Source organism: Hyaena hyaena, unplaced genomic scaffold (assembly GCF_003009895.1).
Source record: "Hyaena hyaena isolate Hyena2069 unplaced genomic scaffold, ASM300989v1 scaffold_278, whole genome shotgun sequence".
Lineage (NCBI taxonomy): Eukaryota > Metazoa > Chordata > Mammalia > Carnivora > Hyaenidae > Hyaena > Hyaena hyaena.
Window position 1 is genome coordinate 918,674 of NW_024080911.1, and position 13,443 is coordinate 932,116.

Consider the following 13,443-nt stretch of genomic DNA (forward strand, 5'->3'; position numbering starts at 1 on the left):
ATAGATCCACACATCTATCTATTGGTCAAATAGGATTTGCATGTGTGTGTGTATTTACATTGCAGGTACCAAATATATCTAAAAACCAGTCACTGCAGGGCACCTCAGTGGCTCAGTCAGTTAAGCATCCACTCTTGGTTTCAGTTCCTGGCATGGTCTCACAGTTCATGAGTTCAAGCCCCACATCAAGCTCTGTGCTGACGGCACAAAGCCTGCTTGGGATTCTCTCTCTCCCTTTCTCTGCCCCTCCCCTGCTTGCTCACTCATACACGCGCTCTCTCTCTCTCTCTCTCTCTCAAAATAAATAAATAAACTTAAATTTTTTAAAAGACAAATAAAAATAAAAAGCAGTCACTGCTCTCAAGAATCATGAATTTCTACTAGGAGAGATAACAAAAGCCAGCAAGACCAGAGAGGCAATATGCTCATAACTAGCATCTACTAGTTATCTCACTTAGGTGCCATTTTTCAAGCATGTCACAGGAAATATCTCATGTATTCCCCCACATCTCTTAAGAGAGTGGCTAATCTTATCTTCATTTGTACCCTGAGTAAACTGCCCCAAATCACACAAGTCCCAAGTAGTAGTGCCAGAATTCAAACCCACGAAGTCCAATACCAGAGCCCATGTACTTCATAACTACTTGAAACAAACTTCAGGTAACTGCAAGACACCAAGGAGAGGCAATGGCGGCCACCAATGGGGACATTTGTTTAAAAACTATTCATGGAACTTCTTCTATATCCCAAACATTGATTGGGAAACAACTCCATGAGTAAACAAGCAAGGAAAACTGTCCATCAGAGGGATCTTGACTTACATTGTCATGGCATCAGTAATTACTGGGACTGAGGCAAAGGCTCTATGTCAGGCACAAGGTGAGATGCTTTTGGTATATTTTAAAGTATTTTCAATACCTGCAAAGAAATCAGACTACATTCCTCAGTAAACCACACCAGTCACCAGGAAATCTCACTGTTAGTGACTCCATCCCCCTGCCCTCCCCAAGTCACTTGTGGAACAATGAGGCTTCTATTCCCTTTCTCTCTCTCCCTTCCCAGTGATGACTGACTTTTTAAAATCTTCTTTCCCTGCCCCCTTAAAAAAACAGGGGTCAAAATGAGAGTCTGTGAGAGTTTGTCCAAATTTGGTGGCAATGGAGAGGCAGTGACCAGCATAACAAACTAAAATGGTATTTCAAGGATGGCCCTGCTGGGAAGGAATTATTTCCAAAGTGTGATCACTAATGAGAGAAGGTCCCACAAACTCATCCCCAGTAGAAACCCACAGACACAAGCTATGATCATGCTTTTAATCCTGAGGGCTCTTTGCTTTCACAAACTGCAGTCACCCAGGTCAAAATAGGGTCATCTGTCTTTGAGAGTAATCTTTTCTTTCTAATATACTTATTTTTGAGAGAGAGGTAGAGAGAGCACACGCGAGAGAGAGAGAGCATGTAGCAAGAGAGGGACAGAAGAGGAAGACAAAGAGAATCCCAAGCAGGCTCTGCACTATCAATACAGAGCCCAATGTGGGGTTCAAATTCATGAACTGTGAGATCATGACCTGAGCCAAAACCAAGAGTCAGACTCTTAACCCACTGAGCCACCCAGGTGCCAAGACTAAAGAATATTCTTAATGTCGTATCTTCACTGTTTAGAAAAAAAATCCATGAAGCTATAATATTGGGGGGGAGGGCAGCATGCTGGGCAAATGCACAGTACCCATTACAAATAACAAGTATCACTGTGAAGCATTTATTTCTGTATGTGCCTGTTGCTATGCTCAATGCCCCACAAGCATTTTCTCCTTGACTCTCTACAACAATCCTAGGAGGTGGGGTCTTCTGTGAATCCCATTTCATAAGTGATGGAAATGAGACTTAGGAGCTGTGGAAAGCATACTGGTGGTTCCTTAAAAGTTAAACATAGAATTACCTTATAACCCAGGAATTTCACTACTAGATGTATACCCCAAAGACTTGAAAATGAATACTGAAACAAATCTATGTACACAAATGGCTATAGCAGCATTACTCAACATAGCTTTTTGAAATAACCCAGATTTCCATCAATCAATAAATGGATAAACAAAATGTGGTGTAACCATATAATGGAATATTATTCAGCCATAAAAATGTACAAAGTACTAATATATGCTTCAAAAACATTATGCTAAATAAACTGGATACAAAACATCACATATTGTATGATTCCATTTGTATAAAATGCCCATAATGAGAAACTCCATAAAGACAGAAAGTACATTAGTGGTTGCCAGGGACTAGGGGGAAGGAGAAATGAGGAGAGACTGCTTAATAGGTGCAGGGTCTCCTTTGTGGGTGATGAAAATGTTTTGGAACCAGATAGAGGTGATGGCTGCACAACATTGCGAATGTACCAAATGCCGCTAGATTATACACTTTAAAATGGTTAATTATATGTTAGGTGAATTTCATCTCAATTTTAAAAGTTTTTAGATTGTAAACGGGACGAGATCTGTGGTGGTCATGGAGGTATGCTGCTCATGCCTCCCTCTAGGAGGGTTGGCTGCAAGGAATGTGGTTGGCTGATAGCCTCCAGCTGCTGAACTGTTGACTCCTCACCCCCTGTCCCCTCAACGCGGAATTTATGCCCCAGTGCCTTGCTCTCTGTGATCTCTGTGAGTTGTTCCCAATCAGTGATGGAGCACAGCAGGGGCCCTAGGGCTGTCTGCTCCTGTCCAGCTCAGGACTCACCTGGCAGGCATCTTTGCTTCCCACTGAACGGCAACTCGATGTTCTTTTCCTTCACTTCCTTTCCTTTCTTCTTTCCCATGTCAGCCTTGTATTTCACCCTCCCCCCTCCCCCCACCTTCTTTGGCTCCTCATTACTTTCTCCGTCACAGACATCTGCCCCCAATAGATCTCTGGCACAACTAACCCCATCTCAGTGTCTGCTTCTTAGGGAACCCAAACTGACACAAAGCCCAATAAATTGCCCATTGTTACACAGACAGCTGGTGGCAAAGCCAGGACTCAGTAGCTAAATTACTAACCTTCTGAAAGTAAGTACAAAATCACATTTATTTGATGAGGCGAGCTACCTAAATAGGGTTTTCATGTATTCCTGGTAGAGTGGCTCTGATTTGCTCATTAAATAGCTGTGATTTTGAGCAAACTGCTTACCGTTAGTATTTCTGTTTTCAAAAATGTAAAAATGCAAGTTTGCCAACTTACAACTTGTAAAACCCTTCTCCCTCGTGTGTCCATGGCTGACCTCATTGACCTACCCTTCGTCCTTCCTCACTCTAAGATACCAGGCATCCATTGTAATAGCTTGAGATGTATATATCTATATAAACTTATTTGCTTCTGATGTGACAAGGTCCACTCTAGCCAGCTCAGCCTCATGTGATTAAATCATCACACGCTTTTTGACCATGGAGCTACCCAGAGCAATAAAGTCTCCAAGCAAGACCTCCACTCCTTCCTGTGCAGCATCCTTACCACCATAATCAGCCTAAACCAGGCTGATTAAATGGATCAGGATGAATTGAACTTATCTGACTTTCATGTTTATGTCAATCAGCATAATTTAAGGGACATCTTTCTCTTATCCTTATACCACTGAACCCGAGGTAGGGTGCCATCTTTGTACCTCCTAGTCATTTTTAGATCATTGTCTCTTTCACTGAAACTATCAGCTTGGAGCAACTCAATTAGACTATGCTACCAGTACCACCCTCCTTCTTCATCTAGCTCTTAGTGACTCCTCATTTCTTACCAAATGTACCACCTGGCTCATTATTACTCTCTAGTATTATTCTTGTCATGATTCTTGGTGAGCTTCAATATCCACAGGAACACTCCTTTTATCACTCTGGCCTCTTGGTGGGAAGTTTCTTGATCTCCTCCTTTTATGATACTGTCTTCTCAACATCAGCTGCTCAGTCCTCCAGACATTTCCTGAACTTTTGCATCCCCATAATCTAATCTTCACTTTAAGTATCTTCACTTCATACTTTGTACAGCTCACTCACTCTTGTGTCATGACTCAAACATTAATAAACCCCACAGCGTCCATAAACAATCAGCGCCAGGGCTCTCTCTTCTCTTGTTCTCATCTCCCTCCATACCCAACTTCAATTCCATGACTCCTTGCAAATAGGCTAACATCCCTTCCTTTCTCTTCCTCCATCATGATTCCCTGATTAATTTAATTCTCCACTTTCTCTGTGCCTACACTAGAGTACTTGAACTTAACTGAAGAAAAACATACACAAATGCTCACCCATGTCACTTAAAACCATTACCAGCTCTCTCAGGAGGGTCTTTAAACCTACCTGACAATTTTCCTACAATTTCCAATTCTGTTTTCTCTCCCATAATTCCAGGTGACAATTTCATATCTTCCCTTTAAAATTCAAGCACCCCCTGTCTCATTCTCACTATCCCAACAAAGTCACTTCCAAATGCACTGAAAAAATAGAAGCAATCAGAAAAGCAATCAAGAACTTCCTTAAGGGACCACTGCCATGTTACCCCCCTCCTCATTCCTTTTTTCACATGTTTTCTTACTAGCCCTTACCCTATCCCAGACCTATTATTTATCCAGTCAATTCTTTATTGGTTTTCCATCCATTTTCCCCTGTAGAATCTAATTTCCAAGATAGTAGAGATTTATCTTTGTTCATTGCTATATCTTGTGCCGTGCCTGACATGCAGTAGCATTGGTAAGTATTTGCTAATTGTGTATCCATTATGTTGTACGGGCACAACTCATAGTTCACAATCACAAAAAAGTAAACTTACTCTGTCTCCTTGGTCCCTTTAAAACTGCTCTCATGCTTCTAGTTCCGGCAGGAACTTCTGCAAGACTCATGTTTTTTCTGGTCATTCTTCAGTATGCAAAGAGATTTCTCTTGTCTCTGTAAGTCACAAAACACTGCTTCAATTCAGTAATTAAAATGTATAGTTCCAAGTAAGAATATATTTCAATTGAAATGAAAGCTTCCTTCTCTCTTGCAACTCAGACTGGTCTGAAAAAAGGGAAGAAAGAAATAAAGGAAGGAAGGAAGGGGGAGAGAGGGGGGGGGAAAGAAAGAAAGAAAGAAAGAATGATGGAGGGAGACAAAGGGGAAGGAAGGGAGGAAGGAAGGAAGGAAGGGAGGAAGGAAGGAAGGGGAGTTGGGGGAGAGGAGCAGAGAGAGAGACAAACAGAGAGAGAGAAAGAGAGAGAGAATCTTAATTAAGCTGGCTTCACGCTCAGCACAGAGCCCCATGTGGGGCTCAGTCCCACCAACCTGAGCTGCATGGAGTTGGACACTCACTGACTGAGCCACCCAGGCACCCCTGTCTGACAGACTTATATACTTGTTGTCCCATGCAGCAAGCTTGCCTTTGTTCTGGCAGTTGAGCATTCAACCAGCCATCCCATCCACACTGTAACTTCACAGCAAATCTGAGTCTCCAAATAGCCATGTCATAATAGGTAACACTTAATTTGGCACTCAATATATGCCAGAGCATTTGAAGTGCTTCAAATATATTAATTTCCTTAATCCTCAAACAGCCTGTAGAAACATATACTATAATCACTTCCATCTTACAGATGGGGGACTGAGACACCTCCGTTACTGCAAGTCCCCAGTGATGGGTTCTTGCTCCACATTTTGGGATGCGGCTTCTGATATTTTTAGCCTCAGCCAAAGCAACTGAACTCATTAACTAATAAGTATAGAGTAGATAATTTCTAAAGTCTTTTCCAGTTCTTATAATTTTGAAATTTAAAATTATATTACTCTCCTGTCTATCCATGGTAAAGCATGGGAGTGGTGGTGGTGGTGGCTACAGAAGATTGAAAATGGGTTTTCCTGGCCTAAATCCCTGGATGTTCCCCCATCTGATTCTAGCCAAGGCTTTGTAGATCAGCAGGAAACTAGCAAAGCTAGTCTAGATGGTATGTACTCATGGAACTGTGATGTTATAACTCTTCCCTGGTCCTATTAACAGATGTTTAATTGACCATTCAAACTTGCACCAAATTGCATGCAGCAAATGAAAGCATAGTGCCAGAGAACTGGACATGAAGACTTGTTTTTTTTTTTTTAAAGTGTATATTTAAAAACCAAATTCCCAACTGTTTATGTATCTCTGCTCCCATACAATTCCAACATTATTTTATTGAAAAGATCTCAGAAGAGCAGGAAGCAAAATTAACTCCATGATAACTAGTTGGAGGTTTTCTGATATGGGAAAAAGAGGCAATAGACATGAATTTTTTGACAGTATTTTGGTACTCCCTGCTGAGGCATCTCCTGCTTGGAAAGGGAAAGAACTGAGGACTCAATTGAGTTCAGAGGATATTTAAAATGTCTTCCTCATCTGGGGTCTGTGATCATCATGGAGTTTTGGTGCCATTTGTTAATGTCCAGCTGAAGAGCACAGCCATGATGTAGGAATGAGTACAGTGAGGGAATATTAAATGTTGGAAGGCTCCTCAGCCTCATGTCTTGGATTTTGAAAGGTCTGCAGAATAGTCGGAGGGCAAGAATCCCCTGTCTGCCAGTCTGCTGCTGTGACTGTGGGGTAGGGGGCGCATCTGTGAACCCAGAATTAAAAGCCAAGGGGAATCCATAAATTAAGTATGTAATAATAAGATGGATCTAGAAAGAAAATGATGCCAGACCCTTACCCCTCTATCCCTTCTACTGTCATCTTTATTTCATTCTATTGTAGTTATCTTTTAACTCTTTTCTCTGCTTTTAGACTTTCCTACTCCTATCCAAACTCAACTTCACAGCCAGAGTCATATTTCTAAAATGCAAATCTGATCATGTCACTTCTCTGCTCAAAAACTGTTGCTCCCCACTGCCTACAGGCTAGAGTCCAAACTCATTAAAATGGAAGTCAATGCCCTTGAAAGGCTGGCACTGACCCACCTTCTGGCCTCATTTCTCAATGTAATATTTCTAAACCCATCATGATCTCTCCTTTCTCTCTGCGAGCCTTTGCACATGCAGCCCTCCTGTCTAGAAGTCCCTGCAGTTAAGAGGGGATCTATTGTAAATAACAGAAAACTCAGCTCAAATGGGCTTTAACAATGAAGCTGATGTATTGGTTCACAGATTAGAAAGTCAAGAGGTTGACAAGATCCATATTTGATTGAACCAATGGCTCACTGGCATTCTCAAAGGCCTGCTTTCATGCCATCTCTCTTTTCTGCAGTGTCCATTCCAGTATCTGGGAAGCTCATGTTGGGGTAATAGGATGAATATCAGAAGTAAATAGGTCTTCATGGGAGGGAGCATACACACTTTGAGGAAAAAGTGTTCTCAAAGAAAAATCTAGATGCTAAATAGTGAAATGGAGGAATAAAGTTATTGGACATCTTTCAGTCTAAATAACTTTTAGATATCTTCTCAGTCCAGTTCATGAGCTGTGAGGAACACCCCTTTTCCCTCATGCTAGGTTAACAGTTTGTTCTTTCATAGTTATCCTTCACCTAATGCACAGATTTTTCATTAATACTCCTACAAGTCATGGGGTGCCTGGGTTCCTCTGTAGGTTGAGTACCTGACTCTTGATTTTGGCTCAGGTCATGATCTTATGGTTCATGTGTTCGAGTTTCACGTTGGGTTCTGCACTGACAGTGCGGAGCCTGCTTGGGATTTCTCTCTCTCTGCCCCTCTCCTGCTCACTCACTCTCTCTCTCTTTCTCATAAATAAATAAATAAGTAAATAAATAAATATTGAAAAAATACTCCTACAAGTCCTGAAAGTTTTCATATGGCTTACTATGTGCTGACTATCTGATATACGTTAATCTACTTAACACCAACAGTAAAACTTTGAAATAGATATTTGGTATCCATATTTTATTTATGAGGAAAACGTGATGAAAAGTTAAATAACTCTTCCAAGGTAACACAGTCAGCAAAATTCTCTAACTTCTGCATTCATATTGCTTGCTCCATACTGTATAAATGAAAACACATTACAAAATAGCCACTCGATCACAGTCACCAGAAAGATGTGTTGGATGGATCATAATACTTATCACATGGTCTTGCATTTATGGATCTCCCTTCCACACCAACCATAAAACTCTGATAAAAAGGGATTGTATTCTGTTTCCATTGGAAGCGCTGGAGTGTCCTGATTAGAAACTGTAGAGACAAACTGCAGAGAAGTGGTTCTTCCTGAGTTCTTCCACTTTCTGGGAGACTGTGGGCAAATTTCTTAACCTTCCTATATCCAACACCCCTCATCAATAAACTGGGGATAATAATAGTACATCACAGAATCATTATAAGTATTGAATAAGGTACAGAAAAAGTCCAAACACAGATGCCTGAAACATTGAAAGACCTCAACCAATTTTACCTAAAAAGTATTGTTTCTTCCCTTTCATCCCCTTAGGATAGTGCCTGATACAAGGCAAGATAGTCAATGAAATATGATCAGTCATGGGTAAGAACCTTAATCCTGCAGAAAACTTAACTTTTGCTCCAGTTTTCCCCACTGTCTTCTAGCTCTATAGACACAGAAATATTTTCTGCATCTGCAAGCAACCCAGGACCTGGTTAGCACAGAACAGTGACCTTTTGGTGTCCTGGATAGGATACATGGGAGAGGAAAAAAAACATCATGTAATAGTGAGATGGAAATTAAAGATGGTGAAGGGATCAGGAGACTTGGGTTCCTAGAGCTGTTCTTAACTCTGGGGGACATTGAAATGACATCAATAGAACTTGATAACATCTAAATGTATGGATTGATTAAGAAAGAGAAAATCAGGATCTATTCTGCTATTGGTCAAACATGTCAATGCAATAGGCCTTGCTCTTCCACCTGTGAAACAGGGGATAGCATCATTAGCCTTTCTCGTGTGGTGCTCTAAAGATCAGATGAGCTTCCCATTTAATAATGAGCACACTATGAGAAAGAGCCAACACAACCATTCAAGCTGAAGAAAGAGCAGCAGCTGGTGTACGTGTCCAGAAAGGTAGGGTCTCATACTTTACTTTGAGGACTTAGAACTTTATCCTAATGGATGGGAAAGCACTGAAGAGTTGGTGCAGTGGAGTGGCATTATATTTGCATTTTAGAAATATTTCTCTGATTATAGTTTAGATAAAAATTGTGGAAAAATGAAGTTTGCAAAACCAATAAGGGGTTATTGCAGAAATATAGGCAAGAATTAATGGGAAATTGGACTGGGGTTGCAGCTATGGGAAAGAAGAAAATGCATGAATTAAACATGTTCAGTAGAACTTGGTGACAGACTTAACGTGGGCCTTAACGAAGAAAGAGGAATTAAGGATAATTCCCAGATTTTCTGATGTATCCAACAGGGTGAAGGCAGTGTCACTTTTAAAGATCAGCAAACCAGTAGATCAAAGTTAAAAATCATCATTCTTTTCAGAAATTAAAACAAGACATAGAAGAGATTCTTACCTGTGGCCCGTTATAATGTAGACTCATAGATTTCATTAGAATGATTTTGTAGCAATCATTATAGGATCTAGTCTAGAGAATAAATATGTGAAATTAAAAGAAATGACAAAAGAAGAGCCTGTCAAGTCCATTTATTCATCCAGCCAGTATGTCAGGTACTATTCTAAACCAACTGTTTAACAATAGTAAAGAAGAGAGAAGGTTCTTGCTCTTAGGAAGCCGATGCTCTAGTGGGGGCAAAATATGTAATAAACAAACAAATAGGAAAAATATCAGATAGCAGTGAAAATTCTTCAGAACATTAAGATAACTTGATGTGACAGAAAGGTCAGGGGATGTTTTTTAGGGGCAATAGGAAGAGAAAATCACTCTGATGGAGAAGACAATGAAGTTGACACTTAAATAACAAGAGGGGTCAATGACCTTTATAATCAAGAGAAAGGGCACAATAAATAGAGGAAACAGCAAAGGCAAAGGCCTTGTGGCAGGAAAAAGCTCATGTTGTGGTTGACCAACCACAAAAAGTGATGAAGAGAGTGGCACAGGAGTTGAAGACATAAGCAGTGCATTGTAACCTAGGGCTTAGAGTTGCATTTTATTGTACACATGAAGGGAGGCCATAAGAGAGATTAAATCATTTTGCATGTTTAAAGGTATCCTGTTTGCTGTGTGGAGAACGGGTCGTGGGGGCCAGGAGGAAAATTTAATCCAGGTAAGAAATGTTTGAGGCTTGATGATTAAGGATCTGCAATTATTTTAGTATAACCATTGATATTAGCGAGTGAAGGGTCCCTGCACAGAGAAACTTACAATGAGAAAGGGAAGCATGCGCAGTGCAGTGAGGAGGCAGAAGGTCCACGGAGAAAAACTGCCCACACTGCATCTGAAAAGAGCCCCATGCCTCCCTCAAAGAACGGAGAGTGACAGATTCCTATTGGGCAAAGAAAATTGGCAATCATTTGGGGGGAGGAAAGGAAAAAGGGAGAGTCAGAGAATCTATGAAGAGCACATGTCAGTTTGAGGATATATTTATACTTGGTTTCATTTTGAAATATGTATTTGCTTTGTTCATAAATCTTTTATTTTGAATTATGTGTGGTGAGTGCTAGATACAGGGTAAGATAATGATCTTTGAGTATGCACCATAAAGTCTCTGAAGGTCTGAATTTACCTCTGAGAAGTGAACATGGCAAGTCATCACAAGAGATGAGGGGGATATAAAAAAAGACACATTTGTTGGGGACTTGAGCACAAGGAAAGGGAGCTTAAAACAAAAGTAGAAGATGGTCAAGACACAAAAGGAAAGGTATACCAACTCCTTAACAATGAAGCAAAAGTCTTGGAAAAGCAAATTTTGTGCAAAATGCTCAGAAAAAGAAAAGAAAAATTAGGAGGGAGACTCAGAATAGTTGGAGGAACACGAGAATGTCAGGAAGAAAAAGAAGAAGGGGCACCTGGGTGGTTCAGTCGGTTAAGGGTCTGACTTCAGCTCAGGTCATGATTTCATGGTCTGTGGGTTCGAGCTCTACATCTGGCTCTGTGCTGACAGCTCAGAGCCTGGAGCCTGTTTCACATGCTGTGTCTCCCTCTCTCTCTGCCTCTTCCCTGCTCATGCTCTGTCTCTCTCTGTCCTTAAAAAAATTTTTTTTTAAAAACCGAAGAAGAAGAAAGAAGAGTTGAGGTATCATACATTCTGGAGCAGGTATGAACCCAATGCTGCTTCTTTTTCACTCTGTGAGACAATGAGAATTTCCTTTAACTTTTCTGAGCCTCGTTTCCTTTATCTTATAGATAGGGATGATGGAAAGTGAAAATGGTAATATGTATATGTGACGGTTTTATAAGCACTAAGAAATGGCAATGGAGAAATAAGTAATTCCAGAGAAGTCTTGAACAGCACATGTGCACATATATCCATAGAGATACATCTACATGTGCACGCGTGCACACACACACACACACACACACATTTTATAGATCACTCCAGCACCTGGGTGGTGAATAATTTGAACAGGATATGAAACTAGAGAGACTGAGTTAAAAAGAGTATCAAAGCCAGTGGCACAGAGTAGAGAGCCCAGAATCAGACCCATTGTGTATATGGAAATTTGATAAATGAGTGGATGCTGAAGGTGGATGAGAAAAGGGAGGACTATGCATTAAGAGGTGCCGGGGAAACTTGGTATCTATATGGGACAAACTAAAAACTAATGTGTACCTTAGACCATGTGCAGAAATATTGAGAATGTTAAAAATTACATAGGGGGCGCCTGGGTGGCTTAGTCGGTTAAGCGTCCGACTTTCGCTTAGGTCATGATCTCGCGGTTCGTGGGTTCGAGCCCCGCGTCGGGCTCTGTGCTGACTGCCAGCTCAGAGCCTGGAGCCTGTTGCAGTCTGTGACTCCCTCTCTCTCTGACCCTCCCCTGCTCACGCTGTCTCTCTCTCTCCTAGAAATAAAGAAAAAACATTAAAAAAAAATTACATAGAACAACATTCTCATTTTTAAGGGATAATTTTTAAAGTAAGACACAAAGTAAGCAACCTGTAGAAAAAGGAATGAGAAATCTGACTATTGAAGTTATAAACTTTAGCTCATCAGAAGAATTCTCAAATAAGAGGAAAGATAAATCTCAAACTTGGATGAGATACCCACACACACACTCACACACACACACACACACACTCACACATACACACACACACACACCCCTGACTTCATCTACCTCCTACCAAGGAAACTATTATTCTGTAATTTGTTAATTATTCCCTTGTTTTTCTTTATAGTTTTATCACATATGTAAGTTTATGCATAATATAGTTTTGCTTGCTTTTGGAATTTAAACAAATGGAATCATAATATTTTCTTTGGGGCCATGAAAACCATAGTTTTATGGTTTCTAGCTCTATTCTTGTTGATTTAGGTAGCTACTTCATTATCATAGTTGTATCGTATTTCATGGAACAAATATACCACAGTTTATTTATCTATTTCTCTTATTGTTTACCTTTGAATTTTCAAGGGTTTTACTCTTATACACAAAGTAGTTGTGCACATTCTTGTACATGCCTCTCGAGCTCACAGGTAAGATCTCTTTACAGCAGGGGTTAGGAAACATTTTCCACAAAGAGCCAGATATGAACTATTTTAGGCTTTGCAGACAATATGGTATCAGTTGCAATTATTCAGTGCCATTTAGCATGAAAGCAGCCATAGATAACATGGCTTTAAATAAAACCTTATTTTAAAATTTTAAATGAAACTTTATTTATATAAACAGACAGTAGACCAGATTTGGAACATGGGCTATGGTTTGCCAACCCTTGCTCTAGATGATGATTTTTAAAATAATCGAAAATATTAATTCTGAGGAACAGAGCAAGCAAGCAAACAAGCTGCAATAAAACATGATTCCGTTTGTTTACATTTTGAAACCTAGCAAAATTATAATACATCATAATGTAATTCAGAGATACTTATATGAGTGGCAAAACCACAGAAAGCAAGGAGGACATTAACAACATGCAGGATGGTGGTTTTCTCGGGGAATGGGGATGAATGCAATCAAGGACTCCTCAGAAATGTTGATGATATTCTAGGGCTTAAACTGATTAGTGGATAAAAGGAAGTTATTCTGTTATTATTTTTTAAGCAAAACTTTTAAGTCTTCTAAATCCCTCTATTATATAAAATGAAATATGTATGCATGTGTGCATATGTGTGTGTATGTGTACATTTTATTTCACAATAAAAACAAAGAATTAAAAAAATAACTGTTATAGTGGTCCAAGTGATGGTAGCTTGGTCCAAGCTGGTGGGGACTAAGACATGGGGTCAGATTTATAATACATTTGAAATCCGAAGTGACAGGAATTTGTGACCATTTATATGAATACGAGTGTTGGCCGAGGGTCAAGGGGAGTACTCAAGGCTGACTCCTGAGTATTTGTGTCTGGTCTGGATAGACATGCCATTCTTTCTTTTTTTTTTTTTTTTTAATGTTTA

The 13,443-nt window shown here is 40.0% G+C and overlaps 1 long non-coding RNA gene across 1 annotated transcript; it reads right to left on the reverse strand.

The window, feature by feature from the left end:
• Positions 1-903: 903 nt before the first annotated feature.
• On the reverse strand, positions 904-4,866 carry LOC120241126. Its single transcript, XR_005530841.1, has 2 exons — positions 4,794-4,866; positions 904-934 (listed from the first exon to the last, which is right to left on the reverse strand). It is a non-coding gene; the product is annotated as an uncharacterized LOC120241126 (long non-coding RNA).
• Positions 4,867-13,443: the final 8,577 nt, after the last annotated feature.